The following is an 18213-nucleotide window of genomic DNA, read 5'->3' on the forward strand; positions in this document are numbered from 1 at the left end:
TAAGATGTTACATAATGTTATAGGATTGAAAATTGCCACTTTCAAGAGTAGTTTTCTATTTTGACTTCCCATATTTCACTTTGATTCTGAATTAATTGGTAGTATCCAAAATAATATCCAAATATCCCAGTAAAGTAGGCTATGCTATTTTGGTGGAAATATATAATGAAATCTCATAAAATCTAGCTGTTTTCACTTCTAGTCAGAACTGTGATATAACTCATGGAGATAGTCATTTGTGTTATTCTGCATCAAATTCAATATTGTCATGCACATGTTGTTTAAAGCTTATTTCCATTAGTATGGACTGAGTCTGGGTCACTTTGAGAGGGAGAAGTTATTAAGACTTACGCATAAAACTTAAGTACTTTAAAAACCTACCAAGTTTCCCTTCATTCATGAATGGGCGCGTGTAGACCTCTCCGTTCAGGAAGGCTTAACCGAGACAGACTCTACATCTTCCAGCTTTCCCTCCTGTCGCCTGTTGTGCCTCTCTGGGGACAATATCCAGATGGCTCAGAAGTAGGCTGTGTGGCTGTCAACCTGAGTGTCCCATGCACGTGTACCTCCTTTGTGCCCCCGCTGACCTTTCCTATGTTTGGTTGTAGAAAGTGAAACCCTGATGAAGTGGAAACAGAATGAAGTTTCCATAGAAATGAAACATTTCCTTGCTTAGTATAGAACCTGTTTGCCAACTTAAAATCTACTTAAGGAAAACTTGTAGAATTTGTTCCCATTTCATTTAGGAACAGTACTATGTGTGATCAATGTGTCTGTTTGGCTATAAATGAATATTGACTTAGGTTTACCACGGTTTCTACAGTGCTTAGAACAGTTATTTGATGGAAGTAAATTTGAACACTAGGAGAATTTAATTGAAAGTTATTCTTCCAATGCATACTTTCAGAAACAGACAACAAAGACAGTGTGTTTAGCTGAGGTTATTTGGATAGCTTTTCTGTAACATTAGTATGTTACTATATTATTTTGGGAATTGAAGTCATGCCGTTAGAGTATTCATTTAATATTTAGTCAAGGTGTTTATTGACCTAGCATTTCATTCTTTATTAGTTTCTCTGTTTATGATTGCTCAGGATATTGCTTTTTCTTGCTATTAAAATGTGACTTCACATTTAAAAACACTTCTGTACATTCATATTTATATTAGGAAAATTTGTAAGTTTAGCAGTTGAAAGTTAAAAATTTGTGGAAATTTTAAAATTTTAATCACATTTTATTTTGTAATAACAAGTGTGCATTCCTACCTAGATTAACTTTGGATGTACAGTTTAAACATGGTGGAGAAGATGTGCTGCTTAAATCTGACATAAGTGAACTTACCCTGAACGCACATGCATTGACCAACCTGTGTGGACACCAGAAAGACTTTATTTCTCAAGATAGACTCACTTGGCCAGTATGGACATTCCCTTTATTAAGTATGTTGTAAAGTCAAATGTCCTGGGAAGTAGGGTTTATGTTTACAGTTAGCCACTGAGGAGAATGTTTAATTTGCATCTTGGGATAAAAAGTAGTTGGACAGTGTTGGGCAGTGGTAACTCCATCTTGTGGAATAGCATGGGATATCCCAGTATGTATTGGAAGAATTTAATTACTTTCCAAATGTCCTTAGCCTGTGGTGGAAGTAGGTTAGTCCAACTGTTACCATGAACTTGCCCACGGTGTTTCACTTATGTTATTCCAATTCATAGTCTTGGCTTACTTGTTACTCAGTGGCAGAATTTATTTTATGCCTTGTGCAAATTTTGTGGTTGATGAAAATTTGGTTAAAAAGTAAAACAAGAAATTAATTAATATTAGAATTCTGCTTTTTATATAATGCTGTAGTTTTACCATCTTAACTGTTGATAGGATCAAGAGAGCAACAGTTTTTCTGTACTAAAAACTTAAGCATGTTCTCATCACCCAAATGCTAAATGATAGAACCAGGATTTGAACCCAGGTGTTCTGGATCTGGATCCCATGTCTTTAAGCATGAGATTCTAAACTGGCCACAAGCTCATTTCCATAACCACTGCATTAATTATATTCTGTAAACTTATGCTTGCTTACACGTATTTTATGCGATGCGTGCTCAACCATTCAATCATGTTCTTATTTTCTGAAGAGAAAATTAATATTTGGTTACTATTTTAGATATTGCCTATTCTTTTTAATCTGTCTATAATAGCTACTTGCAGATGTTTTCCTACACCTCACTATTTTTTTTGCATGTGTCCTCTTTGTTTCTGCATTGCTATAAAGAAATTAAAATATAATTTCCAGCCATTGAAATCTTTTGGTTTTCTATCTTTCTAAAACAGGAGTAGCAAACTTAAATTTTTAAAATTTCAATAATATCTCTTGACAATAATTGCCCTGTGTTTAAAATTCATATTTCCTTTTATATGCTAAGTATGTAATTTACTTTTGACAATTTCTTTCATTTCTCTCCCTATTTTTCCCTTTTATGGAAAGGACAATGAGAAATTGTGACTGGCAAAAGAAAATAACTCTTAAGCATGGCAAATGGCAGCATACTATTTTCTTTTTAATAGATACTTCTGGAGAGAGTGATGGGCAAAACCTCTCTTCTGCTCACACAAAATAACAAGGGTTGGCTCTCTGAGTGTCGGGGATGGGAGCTGTAAAAAGAAAATTGGTATGGCCTAAATATGTCGATTCGTGTTGTGCTTTCTCAGTCTTGCTAAGTTCAAAGAGAGTATCAGTTTCCATATATGTTAGTGTTTGCATGGCAGTCACAAGAGAATACAAAGTAAAACCATTTGAACTTTCTTTAGAGAATGAAATCAAAACGCTAATTTTAAAGATCTGTGCAAACTTGGAATGTCGTCGTACAGGGAGGTGTATTCAGCAAAAGCATAGGGCTTAAAAGCAGAAATCCTTGATTCAAAAGACCTGGCTTTGCCATTTCTTAGCAGTGTGTGTTAGTGGGAAAATCACCCGTCTTTGAACCGTGATAATAAACATGAGTGTGCCATATTGAACACTCATGATTTGCTGAGAATAAAATGATATTGTATGTGTGAGCTAACTTTTCGTCCATACAGTATTGTAAACAGGTAATTTTTTTTGCATTGCTGTTATTATTTTGATAGCATCTAGTTGTCACATAGGGTAGTGCTTCCCAACCTTTTTCACATTGTGCTACGCATAGACAGTGAGAGTGTTTGCATAGTATACTGAGGTAAGTAGACAGGACCGCTGTGGTCAGAGGCAACCAGCCCTGGGAGCTCTGGCTGCTCCAGACACTACCCGGTTGACCTGTGAACTGAAGTGGGGAAGCAGCTTGGCACACCTGTAACCTATTAGGGGCAAATCAGTGGACTAAGGTTTGTTGGTCAAAAGGCTCTAGAATCAGGAAACAAAGAAAAATAAAACTTGCGTGTGATTTTTGACACCCATACCTATTTTGGAAAAATTTCTCTTTGGTAAATAATTGTTATATTACTCATCGATTTATTTCCCTGAATTTTTATAGTATCTTTAAAGAAAAGGTCAATAGAGTTTAGTGCAAAGCTAGGGAATGAATGATTCAAAGTATCTAAAAATTCAATGGTTCAAGATAGAGCCGTGATAATACCATAGACACTGTAATTTACATTAATTAGACTCTTATTTTACTTAATGTTGATAATTTAGAATTATCAATTACTGTAAAATTGCACTAGAATTGCACCTGGATATATGTAATGGAAAATTTACCAGATTATATTAATAAATAGGGATTTATGTTTCTCAACAGACAGCTCAGAAACAAGCAGCAGAACTCATGCTCTTTCTGGCTTCTTTCTTCCCCTCTTCCTGAAGGTGTGATTTTGTCCTTGTGGTTATGGGGTGGCGCTCCTCCTTTATGTGTTGTGTCCATGTTTCAGGGAAGAAGGGAGGAAGGATGAAAGTAAAAGGATATACCAGCAAAGTCTGCCATTTTTTATATTAGGAAAACAATAGCTTTTCTGTAAGTCGTACCCAGAAGTCTTGTATCGTTGGCTAGTACTGGGTTTCATGACCACCTCTGGATACCAGAGAATCAGATGAGTATTTTTAACTGGGTATGTATTTGTTATGAACAAGGTCAGGGTTCTGTGAGAAGAAAGAAGGTGAGAATGGACATTAGGTAAGAAACTTGTATTTGCTGCAATTATCATTATAGGCTTCCCCGACAGAGGCTATTCTAAGGCAAGATAATATACTATGAGGTGGAGTGATGCCTTGGGTGCTTTAATTTTACAGTTATAATACTGAACTTTCTTTTATAGCATATACTGAAATAATGCACTATTGTGTGCTAGTATCCAGATATTTTCAACTTGTCAATATTTATTGAACATGTCTACATACCTAACATTATCTTAAGCTCTCTAAGCATAGAAACCTTGGGGGCAGTGGAGTAGAGTGTAAAGGCTCTGAGCACAGGATTTGGAGTCAGGTGAATCTGGGTTCTGGTTCTGACTCTGGATCTCAGTAGTTGTGTGGTCTTCAGTAAGTCATTTAACTTCAATGATTCTCAGTTTTCTCGTAAGTAAAATGGGGATTGTAATAGTACCAAACTCATGAGAAAAAAAATAGTTGAAATGCTTGGCACAGATCTGAGTCACAATGTGTTATCAGTATATGTTATCTATGTCATCATCATTATTTTTATCGTTATTGTTATTGTTGTCATCACTCTTATCATCATCAGGCAACATCTCTCCTCAAAGAGCTTACAGTCATTTTAGAGACCAAACATAGAAAACACTACAAACAACATAATATGGTACCAAATATAATTACGCACCCAAAATGTGTGAATTTGTATGCTATGATAACTCTGTGTTAAATGACATCTGTGAACAAAGAATTTCAAGTTACTGTATTGGGTCTGACCAAATAGAATCCTCTATAGACAAGGATTGGGGAAATACCAGGAAATAGCAGCATTATAGTATCCAGTAATCCTAGATAATGCTATGGTGTTTAAAGCACTTTCATACACAAAATCTCCTTTGATTGGAAAAGTTTGAGCCCATAAACTTACATGTTTAAAAAATATACCCCAAATATCTGAGCTGGAATGAAATATATCTGTAATGCTGTGTTCTCTTTGAGATAATTTATTCACAAATATACTGCTAATTTTTCAAACATGTTTTGGGAGGGAGAATACAAAATTGTATCTAAATGTTGAAATAGTAGAGTCTGTGTTTCCATTTTTTTCCACTGCAATTCCCTTCCTGATAAACCTTTTGTCTTTAAGTAAGATCTGGGTACACTTTGGGGAGGTTCTATAGTTGCCTGGGTTTTTATGATAGGTATAGGGACTCATAAGGTATATATTGTTATGTTTTAGAGATGGAAATATTCTCAACAATTATCTAATCTATTCTCTTTGCACATGGGAAAATCAAGGTCCCAAAAGGTTGGCTGACTTGCCTCAAATCATCAACCAATAGCCTATTCAATGCAAGGATGGGACTAGAGACTGTGTCTCCTGATGCCCAGTCCAGAATTCTTTTTACTAGACTAGTGATTCCCAACCTTTGTGTCATGGATCCCTGGGAAAGTGTAGGGCTTAGAGCAAAAGATTCACTGCTCCATGTGTGCTTTATTTGTCATCCATACACTATTACTCTTGACATATAAATATACAAATATTTATAGATGCTCCTGTGATTTATAAAACATGAATTCATTTAAAGATATTACTGAAGTTATAGAATTTTTTCCTTTGTATCTTTCAATTAACAGATACCAAAGCATAATTGTGTTTTAACCTCATACTTTAAAAAAGTTTGAAACCATGGGTTACAATAGGAGTGTCAAATTCAAATGCTTCAGGGACCAGCAAATAATATAATTAAGTAAAGTAGTTTAGGTTTTGGAAAAATGACAGTGAAAATGCAATGGTGATTAGCAAAGGATATCCAGTCTTAATAAAGGGGGCAATAGGGAGTGATGGGACTCTATCTAACTGGAGATCCTCTAATTGTTGCCAGGAGAGCATGAGTCTGATATTGCCAATCTCTCAAGAAATCAGAAATCTGATTTTTTTTTAATTTGAAATTATCCAAGTTTAAGAAATTGGCTCATTTTCTAAAACACTGTATGGGTCAAAGAAATCTTATTGAAGGGCGGAATTCAGCCTGTGGGCTTCCAGGTTGCAGTCTTTACACGTCATACTGCCTCAGGTCTTGATTACAGAGGAAAGCTTTTGAATCTCTAACTCTAGAACTTCCGAGAAATCTGAAAGATCTGCAGGTGGATGAAACGATACACTATAGTTCTGTCAGAGAGCAAAGGAAGGGACCGAGGAAACTCCTTTTTCAACTTCTTTAAACTAAAAGAAAAAAAAAAATCGCATTTGTTTACATTTTAATCTGGCATAAGTTTACCATTGAGGTAGCTTAGGTTTTCCTTTCAAATAGCTTCTGTAAAGATACCATCTAAGTGGAAGTAGACTTCTCACAGAACTCTGCCTATTGGACGGAAAATGCTGAGGAGTAGTTTTGGATTTAATGTAAGGAAGACATCTCGGGAAAACAAAGCCAGCCAGAAAGTCTGACTCATCCCCATGAAACGAGGTTCCCAACTCAGGGAACTGACCCTGGGACTTAGGCGTTGGTAGGAATTGTACTAATTGAGTTCTAAGACATTTTAGGACTTTACAATATTAGAATGTGAAGAGTAAGTTTTGTGGAAGGGATGGTATATAAGTTCTCCTCAAATTCTGTGAAGATGGTATTTTTCTAGCTAGATCTGGGTTTTGCTTCCTTTGCTATGTAATTCCCAAAACTTTGGCATAAAATAATGGCAGGCTTCCTGTCACTCTGACTGGAATAATCAGAACTTCACATTGATTTGGATAAATTATCTTCATGATGGACTGTGATTTTTTAAATCATCTTCAACTTTTTTAAAGTTTTGATTTTAAGGGATCTTGTCCTAAGTTTTTTCTTCTTTATTCTTTCTCACTTGTCCGTTGCTCTGTTTAAGATCAACCGCATAAAACAAATGAGGAAGAGGCAGGTCCAGTTTGGAAAGCACTGTTCTTAAGGACACAGGGAAGGTAAGCGTAGTCTGGTGAGCTCTCAGCTGGGGTTCACTTGCATTCCCTGATGTCAGTCTAGCAGAGGAGAGTCTCATCAACTTCGAATGAGAGAGGAGTTGAGAATTTGTTTTTCAGTGGGTTGTGGAAGGCAGCTCATAGTACTTTCAGGTCTACTTTCCAATGGAAAACTTATATGTGCCCTTATCTGTAGCGAAACAAAGCCACGTTCTACAACCAGCAGTAAAAATCTATTTGCAATGATTTGTTTATGACAGCTTTCCTCTTTTGAAAAGTTCAGGTAAACATAGACCATATAAAATTATTATCGCTATTCATGGCTGCCACTTTATTATGAAAACTTTCATCTCCATTAGCACTAGGCATAGACATCTTGTTTATTATGTTAGGAGAGGTATGTCTTTCAAACAATGCATTTTTCATAGTTGGCCAAGTACTTTTTCCAGCCTTGTAGAAAGTTAGTCTTCCTAGTAAAATATGAAGTACTTCCAAACAGAGAATTGTAAAAGATGAGGACCTAATAAGAATTTCTCCTCTTACGCTTCCTTTGCTCTCTCACCTCTGCATTCTTTCCTCATCTCACAGCTTTCCCTCAGTAATTCATCCAACTTCAGAATATGCATTTCTGCAGATTTCTGCCCCTAAGGGCGCTACTCCAATTGAAGAACAGTTTTCAAGATTTCAAAAATCTTTCCCTTGAGAAGTTCTTCCTTAGACCTTGAGCATCCCTCCTGGCTTGGCAATGACAAGAATGTTGCTGTGGTAACTGGAAGGGTGATCCTAAAATTTCATTGCCAGCCTTCATGTTCCCCACACTTGAATGAAAACTTAAGCTCATTATAGTAGGTGACAGTGTACAAAACCACGACTGTAGAATCCACCCACTTGGCTGAAGGAGGACTTCAAGATGCAGGGGAAAATTTGTCTCAGAAAGGATTCTGCCTCATCTCTGGGTTCTAATTTATGGATTCTCAGTGATTGTGGCATTCCAATATTAGACTTTTCATTAAGGAATACACCTTCATTTCTAGTGTTTCAGATTTCTTGTTTCAGGGCTGCCAAAATAAAACAAAACAAAAAGTAGCTTTAAAGACTCCTGTTTTCCATAATGGTTTGCAACACTATTTGGTATACTAGGATCTCTTTTTCCTCTTGGTTTCTAAGATTTCTGCTGGAAACTCTGATGAAGAACATATGTCTGCCCTAAATCACTCCCATGAGAAATGTTGGAACTGTTACATTTAGTTTTACTGTCCAACATATTAAAACAGTTAACCACAGCACATGTTACAAAACAGCTATATCAAGTGAAGTTTAAAATGTTTAGTTCATATTTAAAATATACCACAAGCTGTGTAGGAAGATATTTAGAGCTGCCTATTAAGGTAGCTAACTAGTTAAGTAATTTTGCTAACATATCGAGTAATCACTACAAATTGCTTTCTCAAGTACTTAATTTTTCTGTGCCGCATCGTAAAAATGATCATTCTTAACCAAGACACTGGAATGGATGTTCTTGTGTTGATATTTATATGTGCACAAATGCACGAGACATACTGTCTATATCACTAATTTTTCTGTCTGCCCATGATGCCAGTAGTAATAATATGCGTATGTAATGATAATAGTATGTGACAGAAAGAGATTAATTATTGCTGATTCTTATTAACTGCACATTGGATGTGGTATAAATTTCTCAATCATGAAGAAAGAAGACATGGAATGCATGGAATACAATAGTAGTTTTCTTGAACACATCAATCAGAGAAGAGAAGGGGTGGTGTGGTCAAAAGAGCACAGAGCAGGGGGGCCTAATTTTCACTCCTAAATATACACGTAGATGTGTAACCTGAAAGTAGGTCACTTAGCTTGCTTTTGACTGAGGATTCTCATCATAAAATGAGAGTCTTATGGGGGCCAGCCTGGTGATATAGTTGTTAAGTTTGTGCATTCTGCTGCAGCAGCCTGGGGTTTGTGGGTTCGGATCCCAGGCGCAGACCTACACACCACTCAACAAGCCATGTTGTGGCAGCATCCAACATATGAAATAGAAGATTGGCACAGAAGTTAGCTCAGGGCCCATCTTCCTCACCAAAAAAAAAAAAAAAGAGAGAGAGAGAGAGTCATTAGGCAAATCTAAGGTCTCTTCTTTCTTTATCATTCTATGGTTCTAGCTTCATATGCTTTTACTTTTATCTGAATCAGTATATTCCCTTCTCTACTTCTAATTCAGCTCCTCCTCCATTCCATTTTGTCTTTTTCAGGATGCTTCTATCATCTCAGGAGGGAAGCAATGGAGTCATTGACTCAGCTTCACCCCCTGCAGCAGTTGGCCAGTCCCTGCAGCCCATCTCTATTTCCTTTGAGATGCTGTTTACATCTCACCAAAGATGCTCCCTCACTCCCAGGAACGCGTTCACTCATGGCCTTCTCTCACATCACTGACTCCACACCTACCCACATCCTGCCTACTGATGCCAGGCTAAGATTCTTATATTTAATTTTTTATTTTAATATTGGTACTTTCAGATTTTTCCTCCACTATTATGGTCATACTTTCTCAGTGTAGAAAATTTGGAGATGTAAAGAACATGGTGGAGACCAGCTATAAATTTCATTTTATTGAGTACTGATGAAAAACAGATATTTGCCATTTGTATTTCATCTTTTGTGAATTTCCTGCTTATTATCTTTTCCTTTTTCTCTACTAAATTGTTCATTTTGTTCTTAATGACTTAAAATTGGAGCACTTACATTATTAAGATTATCAATACCTAGTCATATATTTTGCTACTATGTTTTCCTAGTTGGTCTTTGCCTTTCGTATTTGCTCACATAGGAAGTCCAGAGACTGAGCTGTGTTTAGTAGAGTTGGGGCAGTGGCTCCAGCAGTGTGATCAGAACTCTCTGCACCCTTTATTTTTATTTATTTATTTTTCGCTGAGGAAGATTTGCCCTGAGCTAACATCTGTGCCAGTCTTCCTCTATTTTCTACATGGGTCACCGCCACAACATGGTTGCCAATGAGTGGTGTAGTCTGTGCCCAGGAACTGAACTTGGGCCACTGACGCGGAGTGCACTGAACTTAACTACCAGGCCAGAGGCTGGCCCCTCTGCACTTTTTAAGCTTATCTTCCTTCTAAATATTGGACTTATTCTTTCCTGTCACAACTGCCTCTGTGTGGTCTCTCATCTGTCCTAGCCATTCCTGGCTTATGTCATTTCAGAGTAGCAACCCAGGAAAAAAAGACCTTTTTTCTTCCAAGGGTTGTAGATCAATCCTGGGATTCAAAGCTAACTGACTTTCAGTCACTGTTGCCAGGGGAATTGGGTCCCCTTTGGCCAAGGAGAATCATGTGGCCGTAACTGTGTTGGGGGCCTGGAGGGAGGGGCAGGCATTTGCAGAAATGGACAGTGAGCTGGGACTGACAGTCCATCATTGCCACTTAGAACAGAGGTTCGAGTGATGTCACGAATAAAGGAGTACTGGCGTACAAAAGCTAGACATGTGCATCTTGAGAACATTCATAATAAATCAGTTTTATATCTTTGTATTTAAAAAATGCAGCTATCCTGTCTTCCCTCTGTATTTATCTGTAAATGGATGAAGATGTCCTTGACACCTGAATAATTGCTTCAAGAGTAAGTATTTGCATACCTAAAAAGAATTGTCTGGAATTTTCACTACTGTCTTAGAAAACAGCATGAGAGCAACTATCAACTACAGTAATTCTGAGAACTAAAACGGCTTTCACATGTGATGACCCGTCAACACTCAGGTAGCAGCAGCTGTGCCTGTCATGCAGCGCCGTGTAGTTCTGTATGGTTCTTTGACTATAAGCTTTAAAAGGGTAGAGATTGTCATTTGGATGAACTGTAAAGCTCCATTCATGTTCTATGTTCCTTAATATATTTATAATTGGATTTTTTTTCCTGATTGCAGAAACCACAGTCGCTCATTGTAGAATACATGAAAGATCTTTTGCTCTTTAACAAACACAGAATAAAATTAAAAATTACCTATAAACCCACTACCAGAGAAAACTACTGTTAGCATTTTGATGTGTATTTGATGATCTATTGATAAGTAGAAATTCAGATTCCATATATACTTCCCAAGTGAAGGTATCAGGTAGGATTTTGTTTTAAATGTGTTTTGCAGTTTATCTATTAAGGTCATGGTACCTAGAATAAAGAAGGCACGGGTAAATTGTCAACATAAGGTTTTTAAAACTAACATTGGAAAGGAAGTTGTGCTGAATCTGTGTCCCAAGTTCTAGGAGACATTATCCCTCAAAAGTAATACTACCCTTAATCAAAATATAACGGAGGATTCCCTAAGCCCCAAAGGAGGATCTTTAGGACCTTAGGGAGGAGGAAAAACATTCAAGTACAAGCAGTTCAGCCTAAAATTGCAGCAGAAGCGAGTTAAAGAGACACAACAGGCTCTGGGCTTTGACTTATATTAGTTTATTATGTAAGAATAGCAGATTAATATTTAAAAAACAAGAAGGAGAACATATGTGTATAACCATGGTGATATTGATTTGTATTTTGAAATTTAGTCTTAAATGTAACCAAGAATGTAATTCCCATAGAAGCCTGACTTTTTCTGCCTTCATGTGGTGTCTGTTTATTCTGTCTTTAGCACCTGGACTGAATTGGTCCCAAACGGAATGGTAATTTTCACTGAAGTGTTTATAAAATGAAGCCCCTTCTCCTTTTTTTTCTTTCATTTTAAACACGAGACATATGCCTGCACCCCTTCGTCAGGCTCTTGAGTTGTTGCCAACCTGACAGAGAGCCATCTGGAACAGGAAACCGATATGGTGCAGTGTTCATTAACAATTTACATTTTCCAACATGCAAATGGTTTAGGGGTTTAATTTTAGAAGCTGTGGTTTTGTCCAAACTATACTCTAAAATAATTGGACTCTTTACTTCCTTATTTTTCTCATGGTGGTGAAGAAAAAACAGTTAAATCTGATCTCTTCTTTTCATACAGTGATACAGGATTTGGAATTTCTTTTCTATACAGATCACCAACTTGCAAAGAATTTGTTCTTTGGCCAAGAAGGGTTTCTTCATAGTTAAAATGTGGTTGGATACTTCCTAACTGGGAATGCACACCCTTTCTGTCAGTGTACAGAAACCATGCAGCAAGTAAAGAATAACAATTTCGTTAGAGTTCTTGGTATTTTGGACATTTCTTTGATGTCCAAGAAGTGAAGCACATGTTTTAATTTATTAAAAAACTTAGAATACTTAAAATTTTTGCCAGAAACAGATTTCAAGGTAGCAATTTATTCTGTAATTCTATCTTTATTATTAAACTTTAATCTCTTGCTTATCATCCCCCTTCTTCCTTCCTCCCTCCTAATCTCACACTTCTATTGGAGAAATCAAAAACTAGTCACCTTGGGGGTTTGCACACTATATTCTTGATTATTTCAAGTTGTTCTCCTTGAGAACGTGGAAGCCCAGACAAAATGACATCATCTGAGATGAGTACAGCCTTTTATTTTAGAAATGGGGAGTTAATGGCTTTTGACTTTGGAATGATTATAGCATTTCAGAGCAGCAGCCCTTCCAGATATTAGAATGGAAGTGTTGAAGCTGTTATAAATCAGGGCAGCTATACACAGAGTTTAGAATAAAACAAAAGCCACCGGGGTATATTTGTTGGAAACTTTGGGTAGGGTATATGCAAATAAACAGCAAAATATCAAACCTCTAATTACTTCCTTATTGTTATTATCTTTGCAGTTCTCTCTTGAGCCAATTTATGCCTATATGTATTTTAAATTCAGATGCAACGTGTGAAGAATCAGGGGAAAAATTCTGGGAACACACATGTATTGGCTTTGCGATTGGCTTTTTTTAAGGACATGGCTCTTATTTTATAATTTGGCAGTGAAAAAAATCAGTATTTTGCTTAAAATAATATAATAGCAAAAATGGACATGATCAGGCTGAAAAAAAATCTGGGTCATCACTCTCTAGGGGGAGGGAGGAGCTGGAAACCGTTACCAACAAGTGTGCTACACCCACAACGTCCCCTGTGTCTGGACCAAAATGACACACCCTGTGCACTGGACTGTTCGAGCAGTGGACTGTCATTTTTGTATGATCACCTTCTCACTCTGGAGTTTGTTTTATTCTTTCCTACCCTTCATTCCAGTCACAGGATTTTCAGTTCCTTGACTCTATCACACTCCCTCCAGACTTGAGGTCCTTGCACAAGCAGTTCCCTCCAGCTAACTCCCCACCCCAGCCCAGTTAACATCTTCAGAGCTCACTTCAGAACAGATTCCTGGGGTCAACCTCCTCTGAGTCTCCGTACTAGCTCAGTGGCCGCCCCCACATTATGTGTCTAAAGTGAACAGTTTATTATATATTTGTGTGATAACTTGATCAATGTCTCCTTTCCCTCCCAGACAATAAACTCCATCAGTTTTGCTCACCATTGTATCTCAAGCACTCATTGTGCTTGGGGGCACATGGAAGGCTCTTAGTAAGTATTTATTGAATGAATGAAGCAATAAGAAAGAAGCGCTTACTCAGCTCCAGTATTTCATCTGACACTCTGCAACATGGCAAATATGTTGCCGCTTTACCAGAGGACCTCAGCTTTGGAGAATAGAAAGATTGGCTGAAGAAGAGAACAGAACAGCAAAGGAAGCCACGACCTATAAATGAGAGTTTTGAAATCCCATTGTTTGAGATATAGTAAAGAAAATATTTCATGCAGTGAAAACAAATTATATCAGCCATTAATGGAACTGTCGTTTTGTGTTTCAATATTTTTATGCTACCAGATTTTAAATTCTGGAGGTTTTTGGTTAAATTAACTGTTTCTTTCCCCATATCTCTTTATTTTTTTCACCTTTTTTTGCTTTGCCCTCCTTCACTTTCATCCTCTCCTCTTGTTTTCCTGGCCAGGTACTGAGCATGCCATTCAGCCACACCTGGGACGCAAAATATTTTTTACCCTAACTTTTAAACCTCCGGTCCTCTGACAATTCTTCTACAACCTGAATGTAACAAGGATGAAACAGGCTAAAGAAATGCTGTGGAAAGAACTTCTGTGGAAGTTCTCTGGCCTGTGGAAGGAACCCCGGGGAGCAGGAGATCTCCTCTCAAAATGGTGGTTCTTGGGAATCCTGCTTTCTCATCCACACAGACCATACTCTGTCTTTAGATGGGCACATCACATGTCCCAGTGTATGGAGGCTTCAAAGCACCAGTTTTATGAAGGAAAATAAATCCTGTGTATATACCATGATTTGAAAACCAGTGTGACATAACCTAATACAATCTGGCTTTTTAAATTGCCTGTTCTTTCACCTCTTTCCCTTCTCTCTTCTTTCCTTTCTTCATTCCCCCTTTAATTATGGAGGAACAACTGTGCATCTAAGGTGGTGCGGAGAACCAGAAGTGCAGTAGTAGATAGGGTGGGCAAGGTGTGTGTTGTCATGGGGTTTACTTTTTTTTTTTTTTTTTGAGGAAGATTAGCCCTGAGCTAACATCTGCTGCCAATCCTCCTCTTTTTCCTGAGGAAGACTGGCCCTGAGCTAACATTCATGCCTGTCTTCCTCCGCTTTACATGTGGGGCGCCTACCACAGCATGGCTTGCCAAGAGGTGCCATGTCCACACCCGGGATCCAAACTGGTGAACCCCGGGCTGCTGAAGGGGAACATGCACACTTAACCACTGGGCCACCAGGCCAGCCCTCATGGGGTTTACTTTTAAGGGGAGAGTGTCTCTTTTCGATGCTAAGATATCCCTTAGTTTTAACTTAATCTCTCCAGTTTTCCCTCAAACCTCCTCAGCACGTTTCCCTTCCCTTTAGCATTGACAGTAAGAATACCTGTCAGGACTATCCAGCTGTGGCCTCTTAGCTAACGTTTTTTAGCACCTCTCTCCTCAGCCAGCTTCTGTAGTTCTTTCTGGCTGCTCTCCCAAACCCTCCCAACCTGGACAGAACCATTTCTCCAGAAATATTCTTTTTTTTTTTAAGATCAACACCTGAGCTAACATCTGTTGCCAATCTTTTTTTTTCTTCTTCTTCTTCTCCCCGAAGCCACCCAATACCTGGTTGTATATTCTAGTTGTGGCTCCTTCTGGTTGTGCTGTGTGGGATGCCACTCAACATGGCCTGAGGAGCGGCGCTATGTCCCCGCCCAGAATCCAAACCAGTGAAACCCTGTGCCACCAAAGCGGGCGCACGAACTTAACCACTCAGCCACAGGCTGGCCCCTGAAATGTTTTCTAAAACAGCTTCTTCTTGCACCACATCTGCTGCCCGCTCCCTCTTCCACCCCCGGTCTAGTAATCAGGAGTCAATCCAAGGGAGTCAATCATGAAATTAGCATTCCTAAATTTACAGCATTATATTAGGTACTCATTGATAAGGAAAATGCTTAGAGTATATAATGCTTAATATAAAGTGGAGGAGGGTGTTTGCTCCCAGCCTGGTGTATCTGTCTGCTTTTATGTAACCTGGAACCCCCTCATCAGGCACGTGAGCCCATTGATAGAAACATGAGCGTGCATCCTGGCTTTTAAGTGTAGCTTCTCAACAGCAGGAGTTGACTAGCCTGCGCAGCTTTTGCTTTTTTCATACATACTGGCAAATATGTGATAACTTTTTGTTGCCCACCATGAATGGGAAAATCACAAACTGCTAGTGAAGAAGATTGAGAGTGAGAAAGGCTTTAGATCCAGGTAAATTATATATTTAAGAACCTTTCTGTTTTATTTCCTTAGGGTTTAAATAATTTTCTTTCCATCTCTACAATAATTTTCCAACTGTGCTATATTTTAATACCATTTCCTATGCCTGAAATACATCCTCTGCCCCCTATTCTTACCTGTAAAACTCCCACCTATTCTTTAAGATGCAGCTCAAATGTCATTGCCTTTCTTATTCCTTCTCTAGCCATCCCAGCCCAAGTGATGCCTGTGCCTCAGTACTGACTTGTGACAATTCTAGGGCACTTGTATTTGTGTTGCCTCATCTAGTTGATATTTGTACATGTGTGTTCTTCCTACTTGGTGAGCTTGGACAAGTTACTTAATCTCTATCTCCACTACTCCATCTTTAAAATGGGGAAATAATAGCACCCATCTCATGGAGTTGCTGCATATAGAACTCAGCTGTATTTAGCTACGTTGTTGGTTGTTATGTCTTCTATTACGTTAAGCTCCTTGAGGGCAGTGACCATACATTACTCACCTTTGCATTCCTAGCTCCCATTCTAAAATTGTGGTACTGAATGAAGAAAGGGATAAATACTGGTTCGGACATTTTCATGATGTGCTTTTTACTTCTCTCTCTTTCTAGACTTGGTTCAAACTGGATGGAGGCTAGAATGACAGCTCCCCCTTTGGGGTCTAAAGCTGGTTCTGAGATGTTTAGGTGGCGAGAAAAGTATTTGATAATGATTACTATTTTCTGTAAAATCTTCTTGCTTTATAAAACTCTTTTTGCTGTATTGGAGAAAACTTTTTCTTCTATTCCTGATAAGCCAAATAGTGTAAACAATATATCATCTTCTTGGTAGTAAATCTAGATATTCTTCTCCAAAGCCATTTTGTTCATCTAGGAATTGACTCTCTCATTTTTCTTTCACACATGCATATTTGGAACTGAAATATTTTCTTTGAACTTTGTAAGAAAAGAACATTTAACCCATGCATAGTCAAGAAGAACTTACTTTCTTGTACTTCGTTTCTCTGAAGAAAATGTTGTAGGTTGGGTTGTAATCACCTGACCCTCAGCTTTCATTGGTCCAACCATGTGAAGTTGGATTATCAGACACCAGTGCATTTGCCTATCTGAGACGAAGAGTTGGTCTCTCTCCTTCTCAAATACTTTGTCCCATGTTCCTAGCACACCAACCAGCACTAATACGTATTCATGTTTATTCTACACCAAAAATGTCTAGACATAGCACTAAAACCATCTTGTGGAATGCTCTGTCTCACTGGGCTCATGTGCAAATGGTACATTAAGATGTTGGACCTTTTAATAGGACAAAGTCCTACCTAGCAGTATTCTATTCCAATAGGCTCGTCACTGGGGCACACAGAGCCTTTGGTCTCCTGCTCCCCTGGATAGGAATTCTTAGACTGCTATTACTGCAGATGTGCCTGTGAAGATCCATTTGATTTCTTCTCTAGAGTGTTTTCCAAGCACTGTTCTGCAAACCAGCTGTGGCAGAATCACTTGAGAGAGTTGTTCAACACATAGCTTTGCAGGTCCTACCCCAGCCCTACTGAGTCAGACAGCTGAGGGGTCAGTTCTAGGATGTACAGAACCGGAGCAGTGCGTTTTTTCTGGAGCCCCCTGGATCAGGCATGGGAAGGGGCTTTCTTTGAGACGTCACCTCACTGGAGCTATCTACCAACTTTTCCTCTCTACTGGAGCACTTAAACAAGGTCCTGGGTCATCAGATGGGGTGGGCGTTGTCCACTTGGGGTGGGTCAGTTGGCAGAGTCTCAGATGTTAATGAACATCACTTCTTACAGGCACTCACTTGTCAGCTTGCTGGCCATGTCTGTCAGTGCCCATCACACAGCTATTAAGTGAAGGTGCTGGAATTCCAACCTAGGTCCATCTGGGACCAAAGTCAGAGTTCTTCTCTCTGTGCCATGTTACCTACTAATTTCGGACTGAGTGTCTCCAGCCACTCCTTCCCACCTGTTTATTCTGTTTACTTCTCATTGTTTATTGTGACACTATTCCTGTTCCATTTAGCAGCTGAGGTTCCTGCCAGGTCAGGGTTTGTGCTGGGACTCTTCCTCCGCTTCCGTGGTGAGTGAGCTGGAGCTTGTCAGCATGTCAGTGTCAGAAGTCAGAGTCCAGGAGTTTTTTCCCTTTAGATTTTTTTGTTGTTGTTTGGCACCAAAGTAAGTGAGTCTTGGGAAGTTATTCCTGAGGTGATCTCATTAGGTCAGAACCTGGTTTAAATGGATAATATGATGTCATGACGGCAGCTGAAATATTAAAAACAACAACACATTTTGGAAAAGAAGACAAGAAAAATGAGAGCCATCTTGGTAGCTGCTTATATTAGTATTCTTGATTAATGTCTGCTTTTAAAAAAATCAGATTGCTAATGCATCTCTAATCACTGCA

The 18213-nt window shown here is 38.5% G+C and overlaps 1 protein-coding gene across 2 annotated transcripts in view; it reads left to right on the forward strand.

The window, feature by feature from the left end:
* The window catches only part of SCFD2 (sec1 family domain containing 2), a 392912-nt gene that overhangs the window by 158799 nt on the left and 215900 nt on the right, over positions 1–18213 (forward strand). The gene's annotated exons all lie outside the window — the stretch shown is intronic.

This window comes from Equus przewalskii, chromosome 3 (genome assembly GCF_037783145.1).
Source record: "Equus przewalskii isolate Varuska chromosome 3, EquPr2, whole genome shotgun sequence".
Lineage (NCBI taxonomy): Eukaryota > Metazoa > Chordata > Mammalia > Perissodactyla > Equidae > Equus > Equus przewalskii.